The following is a 12,710-nucleotide window of genomic DNA, read 5'->3' as shown; positions in this document are numbered from 1 at the left end:
CTGGAAACTCTCAGTCTCTCTCGAGAGTTCACATAGGCAGGACTTATGTTCCACCTCTCCTGTAAGACGTATCCCTCAGGAGATATGGAACATAGATCCTATCCATGTGAACTCTCAAGAGAGACTGAGAGTTTCCAGCCTTGTGATTGGCTTATCAACAGCCAATCAGGAGCGTCGTAAGGGATTGGCCTAGACATCAAATGCACGGTTGATGTGACTCTACTATAGCACCCGAAGAAGTGGCAGCTAGGGGCCGAGGGGACGCTGCAAAGAACCTTGAGTAATGCCTACAGTGCACATCATGAGGCGCACTGACGGCGCTAGCCCCCTACGGCGTCTGATAATTGTGGCTAATGTAGTGAACGCGCCAGTAATTTATCAGTAAAAATCATTGTTATCAGTAACCAATCGCCCCCGTAGGAGGGTAGTGATGTCAGTGGACCTCATGCAGCGCACCGCCACTTTCATATTCTCTTTCTTCATCATACTTTCCACCCTCTCCTAACACTTGATTCAGAGTACAACTACGAGGCGTTCCTCCTGTTACACCTTTCAGATTTTCTACCGTCAATTTCCATTTCAGCGCTGAATGACCTCGTAGGTCCAAATGCTTGGACTCAGGCCTAAATTCTATATTCGACTCAACTCAACTCAACCCAATAACCAATCTGGTAATCAGTTCAACAGAACGTGAAAAAGGACAGCTGAGAAGGTGCCAAGTCATTCCACTTCACCAAGTCCAAATAAAAAAAAAATAAATAAATAAAGCGACGCGTCAGGACTGGGCAACGGCGCCTATACTCGTTTTTTTGTTCCATCTGTCCACCCGCCTGTGGTGTTTGAGTATGGTAACACTGCGTCCCGGGCTTTAGATAGTTATATTCATCTTACACTCAACAATAATAACAATATCCTATTTCGAATATTAACGGTGTAATTCGCATACAGTAAATTATTAAAACACTTTTTAGTTGCAAATGTACACCCAGATATCCTTTTATTTACCTAAAACTTACACATAGCGTCACTATCTAAAGCCCGGGACGCAGTGTTACCATACGCAAACACCACAGGCGGGTGGACAGATGAAAAATAAAAATAAAAAAACGAGTATAGTTAGTCTCATTTCCAGCTGTAAGCAGCTGGAACATCTGGTATATAGCTTAAAATAATGACAAGTGGCTTCAGGCAAAGTCTTTTAAAGCCCTTACTACAGCGTTTAGTGACCAGCAAGAACGCTACGTGACTGGACTGTCCATAAGCGTGAAACCGACGGACTAATTTATTATATGAACTGAGGTGACACCTTTAGACGACCCCAGACATCGATGCAGAAATAGATGTGTTTCGAACACAGTCTCAATGAGACACACTCAAATTTCTCGCATACCTATATTATTAATTAAATTCAATTTAATTAAACTATATAGTCAAGTAAAGTATATCTTGTCATGAGACACTCAAAATTCTCGCATACCCATATTACTAATTTTTTAAATTAATTAAATTAAATTTAATGAAAACATGTAGGAAAATAAATAATTTCTTGTCAATGAGACACACTCAAGTTTCTCGAATACCTATATTACTAATTTTTTTATTAATCTAATTAAATTTAATAAAAACATGTAGGAAAATAAATAATTTCTTGTCAATGAGACACACTAAAGTTTCTCGCATACCTATATTACTAATTTTTTTTATTAATCTAATTAAATTTAATAAAAATATATAGGAAAGTAAAGGACGATATCTTGTCAGGTATTTTGTGGAAACAATCTCGAGCAAAGTTACAAATACCGCCTTTATTCAACAGTATAAGAAGCAAGACTTTCGTACAATTACGTTTAACCATTTTCCATTACACATCAGAAACTGGATTCACCCATTAATACTTGGATGAGTGACCGCCAGTGATTACTAGACGCCGTTGGCATATATGCTCCCCTGGTCATTTGTGTGTGCATAGGCAGCAGCACCCCCATCCCCTATCAGTGAAAAGAAACTTGCTACGTACCATGGGAGTCTGGTGTGATCTGGAACGTCACAATGAGGCCTGAGCGACAAGACAATGTTTCGCACTAATCAAAACATGAGACAAGTAAAAAATGCGGGGAAGTTTTCTGTACAGCGTATAATACTATATGACTCTCAGACACGGCCCGTGAAACCTTCAGCCAAGGCCCGGTGGTGGCCTGTGTTGTTGGCTACGACCTATTTTAACTTTACCATAAAATAAGATAAAAACTACTGAGGCTAGAGGGCTGCAATTTGGTGAGTGTGGTGACGGGAGGGTGGATGATCAACATACCGATTTGCAGCCCTCTAGCCTCGGTAGGTTTTAAGATCTGAGGGCGGACAGAAAACGGACAGACAGACAAAGTCATCTCGATAGTTTTCTTTTACAGATAACTGAAATCACATTATTAGCTCTACTAAGACAAACGCAAATGAAAAATATAAACAACGGAAAAAGTGAAGAGAAGAAGAAAGGACGAGAGAAGTCTCTTTCCCATGACAGACAAGTTGAACAAAATGCAAACGACGTTAAGCACCGCTAATTAATCTTACAACGAAGATAAATGAGGCTTCGCTATTATAAAACAAAGACAAAAAATATAAAACCAAGGGAAGGACACACAAGAGCGCATTTAATCTTTAACAGTAGACAACATCAAACGAGTGCGAAGATGGAGTGATTAAAAAAAATCACATCTCAGCTCCTCATAAGAAGAAGAAGAAGCCGTACTTTAACAAGAGGGGCCATATGCACGGTTTATCTTCCTTTTTTATCCATTCTTATATAACAATAGTCCTTCGTAAGCCTTATGGTCTCGACTGATGACAAGCTTAGCTAGCAGACGCTACGCAGCACAAGCGGACTTTGAGATGGCCGTTTCTTCATACCAAAACAGTCGATAATGCGGCTTGAGTTTCAACTTGAGCGAAGACTGTGAGTGTATGTGTATGTGTATGTATGTGTGTGTGAAAATAAATCACTATAATATCTCGAACCATCAAGAACGGCCCGATCAAAAGCAACAAGAGAAATAAAAGAAATGATATTATCATTTCCACAAAGGTCGTCGAGATCAATTATCTGGCATAGCAATAAAAAAAAAATAAATAAATAAAAAGACGACTTTCATTAACCCAGCGTCAGCTGATCTCGAAATAGTTCCGCACTAAACAATCATCTCACGGGGTCGATGACCATTGTAGCTATAACTCGCAGAAAAAAATTAAAAATTGTAATGCAACCAATGTACTAGACCAGCGGTTTTCGACCTGTGGGCCCATTGGGCTCTTCTGAGCAGAGAGAGAGAGAGAGAGAGAGTATGATTTGTTATAATTCTATCATCATATTACACGATTCTGAAGGGCAGTGGGCCATGAGTATTTATGGATGCCAAAATTGGGCCATGGACTTAAAATGGTTGAAAACTAGAGAATTCACGATAAGATATTTAAAGTCATGTTATCATCTCGCTGTCTTGGTCAAAGGTCGGTTTATTTCTCTTCGACAACTGATTCCACATCGAATTATGAAAACGATAAAACATCATTTCACACCAACGATAAGGTCTCGGAAGAAAGCGGGTTGAATTGCATTGAATATCTACGATGCAGATAGATAGCTTAAGATTAGTGTAGCAGTACTGCCATTTAATTCCAAAAGTTCGCTTCATTATACAGCTATACTACATGCAAATATATTGATATATATATATATATATATATATATATATATAGATATATTTATATATATATATATATTATAATATATTAAATATGCATGTATGGATAAATTTACGAACTCGGTAATAATCCAAACTTTATCGATACTAAAACAAAACGTTAGCCGACTTAGTGAGAGGGTCTGCAATACAATACCATATATTTAGTAAACTAGCGATATAAGCATGCACGCACGAGCGATAGAAAATACCGAATACGACTGATAAAAAAAAATATTTCATAGAGTAATGAAAATTTAACGAGAATTGAATGAATGAACATACGATAGATCTATTTTTATTATACCAAGGTCGATGTAGGTCATATTGATGTGGGTATCGTAATAAGAACGCTTTTAGATACAATCACTTGATATCGCGTGGAATGGTGTTAATCACACGATGAATCACATAATAGGAGTGATATAACTATGCAAGTCATTGTATTATAATTATAAATATAAAGAATGGATGTATCCGTACGGCCTCTACTCATGTGCTCTCATACTGGTCCAGTTAATTTCTAAAATTTGTATCACAAACTGGCATTCCATAATTCTGGTCACGTGACCCGTTCCCTGAGTTACGCCGCGGAAATCGCAGGAATTGAATTGATTACAGAAATTAGGCCAAAGGTCAAGCACTTTGACCAATGAGGTCATTCAGCGCTGAAACGGAAATTGACAGTAAAAGGTTTGAGAGGTGTAACAGGAGGCAAACCTCAAAGCAGTTGCGATATGAATCGTTTGTTAGGAGAGGGTGGAGAGTAAGGTGGAAGAAAGCGAATATGAAAGGGGGTACAGCAAAAGGAATGAAAGTAGTTGCAGCTATAAGGGCCGAAGGCACGCTGCAAAGAACCTTAATTAAGTAACGCCGGCAGCGCACCGCATGAGGTACACTGATGGTAATAGGCCCCCCTACGGGTGGAAATCGCAGGCAGCCATTCGGACGATCATTCATGAACTGGTTTCAACCTGCTGTGTTCGACCCAGATTACGGGTAGCATATTCATCAACCCTAAACTGTTAAGGCCACTTCAACTAATGTTACGTAGGTGTAAATGACCTTAAGTGGTTATCTTGGTATTCTAAAGGCTACCTAAAATCACTGAGTTTATATACGGCCACCGAGATGACTTGATGTGATAAGAAAATGCCAATAGAGCTAAAAGTCAAGATATATATAACAGTGATAAGAACAGTGTTGATGTATGGAGCAGAAACCTGGGCTCTAAGAAGAAAAGAGGAAGTAAAGCTTGAGCGAACAGAGATGAGAATGCTGAGGTGGATTATGGGAATATCGCTGCTGGAGAGATTGGAAAATGATGAAATAAGAAGAAGGGCAGGCTTAGTAAAGATGACGGTGGTGATAAGAGAGTCACGATTGAGATGGTATGGGCATGTGTTGAGGATGGGTGGGAGTGAAGAGGGCTTGGGAGGAACCGGTTAGAGGAAGAAGATCGAGAAGGAAGAGGTTTGGTGGGAGGATGATGCCTTTGATAGAAGGCAGTGGAGGAGAAGGCGCATCAGGCAACCGACCCCTTAATGTAGGGATAACGGTGGGAAAGAAGAAGACCGAGATGCCTTGATGGGTTCGGAATGCTCACTGTAACCACAGAAGTATTGTAACACAATGCGACTCAACTGTAGTTTTGTACATTGCCGATACACAATTTACTTGTTGTCTGCTGATGATCAGCACTGGGTCTCTGGGGAGGCTAAAGCTTCAAGTTCGCATTCAAATGTCAAACGCAAAGATAAGTTTCATGTTTTTTGTTTTCTTACAGAGCGTGGTGGTCATGCGCTCTACTTTGTGCCTCTGCTCAACGAAAACAAATGTATTCTCAAGATCGTGCTCATGCAATGGAAAACCTTGGAAATAAGACGTTGATTGCGCCGCTGCTTGCTATGATTATAAAAATTCTCACGTTCGAATGCTACCGCGAAAACATTGCTATTGTAATTTAAAAACGAAAAACACTTACGGATTGCCACTAACCACATTTTCCTCCACAAAATTTGATATCTTGAACCACAGTCCGTTTTAGCCATTACGCTCTTTTACAATTCGTCCTTTTTGCCAGTGTTAATGTCTTCTTCATGCATACACGCTTTCACCTTTACCCCCTCTTTACACATATTGCCATTTTCGCTCACTCGGGGAGTGAGCCCACAAACTACTTTCTAGTTGTTGTTGTTGTAGGTGGTGTTGGGGGTACGGGGGTATGAAAGGCTAGATACAGGAATTTTAAAGATACGGGAATTTTAAAGATACGGGAATTTTAAAGATACGAATTTTAAAGATACAGGAATTTTAAAAGATCGGGATTTTAAAGAAATACGGGAACTTTTAAAGATACGACTTTAAAGATACAGAATTTTAAGATACGAATTTTAAAGTCAATTTTAAAGATACGGGAATTTTAGGATAGGAGATTCATGATTTATTTATTAGGACGAAAATGTAAAAAATAAATAATGTGCATGGTAAACAGTACAGATAAATGATTCTAATAAAATATAGTGTATTTTTTACATTTTCGTGTGTGAAACAACAGGCTATCAGGCCGTAGATTTTAGCACGTTTTAATTTATTTGATGTACTGAATTTCGAGGCTGTTTCTGTTCAATTATTTTGTGTTTCCACTTATAACTGAGAATATATGAACGTGTTTAATTTGCGTCCTTTTTATCTGATCCTTATTGTTAGTATGATTAGTATTCATTATGAGCATAAATTGCAAAGACCACTTCATGTTAAGTTAGAAATGTAATGTTTGCAACTTATGCGTGAGGATAAAATCGTACACGCGACCCGAGAAAGCTGGAGGTCGGATCGCGCCTAGTTTATCACTATATTGTCCATTTTCTAAACACTGGACGCTTTCATCTTGTCATATGTCAAGTGATGTCCTGCATGTCATGGTCATTTGACAAACGTGACTTTATGTTAATCATGTCAGCTTTCACAAATAAACCATTTTACCTTATGTTCCTTTATGAACTGGACTTTTAAAAATGAGTGTCGTCTTTAATCCTTGGCCCTTTTTACTTTATCGAATTTTAAACATTTGAGGTGGCTTTTTCTCTGTCCGTCAGCCCTCATATCTTAACAACTACTGAAGCTAGAGGGCTGCAAATTGGAATGTTGATCCTCCACTCTCCAACCATCCAACCTACCAAATTGCAGCCCTCTAGCCTCAGTAGTTCTTATTTTTATCTAAGGTTAAAGTTACCCATAACCGTGGGTCTGGCACCGCTTTGGGTACCAACAACACAGGCTACCACCGGGTTGTGGCTGAGAGTTGCATGGGCCGTGGCTGAAAGTTTCATACAGCATTATACTCTGTACAAAAAACTCGACCGCGCCGAAGTTTTAACTTGTTATGATATGTTTGCAATAAGATTTTTTACTTGTTATGTTATGTAGGCAATAGGATTGCCGAAGTGGACTATGTTGTTTCAGATTTAGCTGGTCTTATGCCAGCAGGGGCTCTTGCTCCTAGAGCAGCCCGTAAAGGTGGACTATACCCTGTTTTTTTTCATCTGTCCATCCGCCTGTGGTGTTTTTGTATGGTAACACTGCGTCCCGGGCTTTAGATAGTTACGCTATGTGTAAGTTTTAGGTAAATAAAAGGATATCTGGGTGTGCATTTGCAACTGAAAAGTGTTTTAATAATTTACTGTATGCAAATTACACCGTTAATATTCGAAGTAGGATATGACGGATGGACAGATGGAAAAAAACAGAGTATAAGCACCTTGTTCATTCACGCAGACCGAGCCTGATCTCCGTGGCATCACCGACTCTCGCCCCGAGTGGGCACGTGGAGTGGAAATTCCTAATTTTACACCAAAGTCCAGAAAAAACATTTCTGTGGACCTTTGTTTACACAAATATCGGTCTGGTGTGTTTGTTTTACAAAGACACCGTCAAGTTAAGCAGAGAGAGAAACCGGGATGATTATTATTTGTTTAAGCAGCCATTTCCGACTAAGTCCAATCGGCTGCTAAGAGAAACCGGGAGAAAGGACTATTTATAATGTATTGTCAGACAGAGAGAGCGACATAGTTATGTGAGCCTGCATACGTGCTTGTCTCTTGTTTGTGAAGAAAAGTAACTTTCCAATCTAAAACAATATACAGATTTACAGATCTGGACCCTCGCCCCTACCTCCCATTCTCTCCTTTGACTGGCTAATCACTTGAAGAAATCCGTTGTAGTACAACTCGTTATTCTACAGAATAAAATTGACCAACACATCGTCCGCTGGTGAAATCCAAGCTTAACGAACCTCCGGCTCAAGAGAGAAAACATCTTGCTTCGAGGGGAATCAATGAAGTAACAACTATTTTCCGCAGGCAGGCATATACTACTTAGCAACATCTCACCGATCGTACAGACTGGGTTCAATTCACTGCAGGAAATAAGCAATGATCGCTGGTCTGATAAAGACACTGCCATGTCAATGCAACCGAACGACAACTGATAGCCCGCACTTATTCTACCCACGTTCCTGACCTCTAACACAGGGCACAGAAATTCCTCTCGTAGCACCCCACATCAGACATGTTACAAGTTTCTGTGGACTTGTTTTTAAGACATCCTAAAATTAAGTTTTTCCTAGACCTCAGGCGCTGGGATGCATAATACATTCAACACATCTAGTAGTTCCTCGTTGGACGGGTGGTTTACGTGCTTGTCTACCAATTCGCTAGACGTCAGTTTGACTCCCTGCTCTGCCAACGTGGAATCAGATTAAATTGTTTCTGGTGATTCGAATTTCATTTCTCGATATAATTAGTTCGGAGCCCACAATAAGCTGTAGGTCCCGTTGCTAGGTAACCACTTAGTTCTTAGCCACGTAAATATATCTAATCCTTCGGGCCAGCCCTATAGGAGAGCTGTTAATCAGCTCAGTGGTCTGGTTAAACTAAGATAGACTTAGACACATCTCATGGAATAATGTAAGAGCCTCTCCTGACAGAATTCCTCCTCCAATAATGCTTGGAAGCTAAAGTAAGAAACAGAAATGGGCGTGGAAGACACTTACTTCGTTAGTTATCATGAAACCCCAAGACACTCCAATGAGTATGGAAGTGCATAACCAACCGACTTAGTGTAAGATTATCGCAAGTCTAACATTACCTCATAGGGCGCCTTATTATACAAGGCAACAGCCCTAATATTGGTGGCAGCGGTGGGATAGTGATTACATAATAAAAATATGGAATGTTATTCCATATATATAAAAAACTAAAACTAAAGAGGTCAACCAGATTGCTTGCAGGAATGTGATCAGACCAGAGACGATAAAGTATTCTAAGATGAGAATGTCAGATAACAGATGGACGAAATATCAGAATGGGTCCCTAGAGAAGGAAGAGAAGACGATGGATTGACGAGCTAAGAAAATTTGCGGGTTTAGCATGGCATAGAAGACCATAAACAGAAGGGAGTGGAAGGACATGTCTAAGGCCTTTGTCTTGCAGTGGACTAACAACGGCTGATGATGACGATGGACGATATATATATATATATATAATATATTATATATATATATATAGATATATATTATATATATAGTATATATATATATATATATATACGCATATATAATTATACATACTTGTTTGTTTATATATGTTTGTATATAATTATGCATAAACAGATGCCTGAATTGAGAAAACGCACGCTCAGATAAAACTCCTCGTCCCGCTCCGTCTACTAAGCAGACCACTTCCCAAAGGCACGCAACATTGTAACGAATGATGATGCAATACCGTCTATACATGGCCGTTTGCAGCGCCCGTGCATTAGGCGCTTGTCACTCATATCAAACTCACAATTTACAACCCTGCATTATAACATTACGAAGTCCAGAGAAGAAGAAGTAAAAAAAAAAAAGAACTTACGAGTATTTAGGCCAATGTTCTATTAACCACAAAGAGAGAGAGAGAGAGAGAGAGAGAGAGAGAGAGAGAGAGAAACTCCTCTTTTCTGGTGTTCTCTCAAGTCGGGTCAAGCTTCCTGCATTTGTTTTCTATCGTGGAAGAAGTAGGCTTAATTCTCAGGCTTTCTCAAGCTTTACACTGAGCTTCGGGAATCTTAATGCTTTCGTCTCTCATCCATCTTCTGAAGCAGAGCATCTTCCTTTCGTTCCTTCTCCCTTTTCTGCTTATTTTCTTTAGACCTGGGGTCATATATGGGCGCGGATTGCGCATCCAATAGGACTATTATCATGAGAGAGAGAGAGAGAAGAGAGAGAGAGAGAGAGAGAGAGAGAGAGAGAGAATTTTCTTTAGACCTGGGGTCACATATGGGCGCGGATTGCGCATCCAATAGGACTATTATCTTAAAAGAGAGAGAGAGAGAGAGAGAGAGAGAGAGAGAGAGAGAGAATTTTCTTTAGACCTGGGGCCATATATGGGTGCGGATTGCTCATCCAATAGGACTGTTATCCTAAGAGAGAGAGAGAGAGAGAGAGAGAGAGACGGCACTGAGAAACTATTTAACTCTGCAATATCAGTCTGTCAGTTTTAGTCCGAGTGGAGTTTTTGTAGGTTCGTTATCTATCAAATGTAGTACACTACCTGAGTCGGCGGGTACGATCGTTTTTAAAAATATGAGTTGATTAGATTTCAGTCTCTAGATACGTAGTAGATAACTGTACAACTCCACAGTGCTACTGTCAAGGTGCAACGGGACGCTTATAGTAAATACTACTTCATTTGCTATACATGATGAGTCAACACGCCAGAAATCACAATTTTTTAAAGTAAATAGTATTTTTCCTAACTATACAAACCTGAGGTCCTTTACATAAGGAAGTGATTCCTTATGTAAAGGATCCAGGGTTTGTATATCGTGTAGGAACAAGTTTCAGAATACACATATACATTGACAGTTTGAGGAGACTAATTCACTGAATTATATATATACACCATTGCACTTACTCTTCATAAATCCTGAAGAGGAGAATGTTCATACCAGTCCAGTATATATGGACAGGAGCTCCATATCTCTTCCTCGCTAAAAATGAATCTTCGAAAAGTTACTAGAGAAACCTACCGACATTTTTTAAACGAAAAGAAAATTCAAACGAGTCAAGTAGTGCCCCTTTCTAGCCTAAGGACGAAAGAAACAATAAAAATCGATTGATTGATTTATACATTTTTTAGGCATATACGCCAAGTACTAGTGGACCTAAGGCCATCCAGCGCTGAAACGGAAATTGACAGGGAAAAGGTTTGAAAGGTGTAACAGGAGGAAAACCTCAAAGCAGTTGCACTACGAATCAACTGGTAAGTAAGATGGAAAAAAAGAGAATATGAACAGAGGTGCAGTAAAAGGAATGAAAGAAGTTGCAGCTAGTGGCCAAAAGGAACGCTGCAAAGAACCCTATAAGTAATGACTACAGTGCACCGCATGAAGTGCACTGACTGCACTAACCCCCCACCCCCCCACAACGGGAGAGGACGTGGGCAGGGTCTTGACTGGAAGGAAATGGTTCCATTGACCATTTTCACGCCCAGCTGAAAACCTTTCTATAAGTTTGCATTACGATCATACGAAGCTCTAAGATGCTCACTGTCAATGAATACTGTTAATGACAGCGAACGGATCATACGTGGCCAAAATCAGCCAGGGCTTGATGCGGTTCATATGTGGCCAAAATCAGCCAGGGCTTGACACAGTCCATACGTGGCCAAATTCAGCCAATGCCTGACGTGGTTCATAAGTGGCCAAAATCAGCCAGGGCTTGACACGGTCCATACGTGGCCAAATTCAGCCAATGCCTGACGTGGTTCATAAGTGGCCAAAATCAGCCAGGGCTTGATGCGGTTCATACGTGGCCAAAATCAGCCAGGGCTTGATGCGGTTCATACGTGGCCAAAATCAGCCAGGGCTTGATGCGGTTCATACGTGGCCAAAATCAGCCAGGGCTTGACGCAGTCCATACGTGGCCAAATTCAGCCAGGGCTTGACGCGGTCCATACGTGGCCAAATTCAGCCAATGCCTGGCGTGGTTCATAAGTGGCCAAAATCAGCCAGGGCTTGATGCGGTCCATACGTGGCCAAAATCAGCCAGGGCTTGACGCGGTTCATACGTGGCCAAAATCAGCCAGGGCTTGACGCGGTTCATACGTGGCCAAAATCAGCCAGGGCTTGACGCGGGTCCCATTACGGGCCAAATTCAGCCAAGGCCTTGGACCGTTGTTCCATACGTGGCCAAATTCAGCCAGGCTTGACGTTGTGGTACCATACGTGTCCAAATTCAGCCAATGCCTGACGTGGTTCATAAGTGGCCAAAATCAGCCAGGGCTTGATGCGGTCCATACGTGGCCAAAATCAGCCAGGGCTTGACGCGGTTCATACGTGGCCAAAATCAGCCAGGGCTTGACGCGGTTCATACGTGGCCAAAATCAGCCAGGGCTCGATGCGGTTCATACGTGGCCAAAATCAGCCAGGGCTTGATGCGGTTCATACGTGGCCAAAATCAGCCAGGGCTTGATGCGGTTCATACGTGGCCAAAATCAGCCAGGGCTTGATGCGGTTCATACGTGGCCAAAATCAGCCAGGGCTTGATGCGGTTCATACGTGGCCAAAATCAGCCAGGGCTTGACGCGGTCCATACGTGGCCAAATTCAGTCAATGGCTGACAGGGTGCGGGAATGAACCTGCATTCAATCTTCGCTTTTATCCAGGCTCGTATTGACATGAGTGTGCAAATATCTCTTAGCGAAAGCGTTTGAACAGCTGTTAATGAGAGAGAGAGAGAAAAAACCAATGCATCTACACTGAATCCTATTAAAACATACAGATGTGGCCCAGTAAATGTCTAGATAATTTCGAGCAATTAAAAGCGCTCTCTCTCTCTCTCTCTCTCTCTCTCTCTCTCTCTCTCTATATATATATATATATATATATATATATATATATATATATATATATATATATATATATATATAT

General features: G+C 40.7%; 1 protein-coding gene across 5 annotated transcripts in view; it reads right to left on the bottom strand.

Annotated features, from left to right (window-relative positions):
• LOC135202271 (organic cation transporter protein-like) overlaps positions 1 to 12,710 on the bottom strand; it is a 51,418-nt gene that overhangs the window by 31,801 nt on the left and 6,907 nt on the right. The gene's annotated exons all lie outside the window — the stretch shown is intronic.

This window comes from Macrobrachium nipponense, chromosome 30 (genome assembly GCF_015104395.2).
Source record: "Macrobrachium nipponense isolate FS-2020 chromosome 30, ASM1510439v2, whole genome shotgun sequence".
NCBI classification, from domain to species: Eukaryota; Metazoa; Arthropoda; class Malacostraca; order Decapoda; family Palaemonidae; genus Macrobrachium; species Macrobrachium nipponense.
Note: the sequence above shows the minus strand (reverse complement) of the source record. Positions and strands in the feature narration are given on the sequence as shown.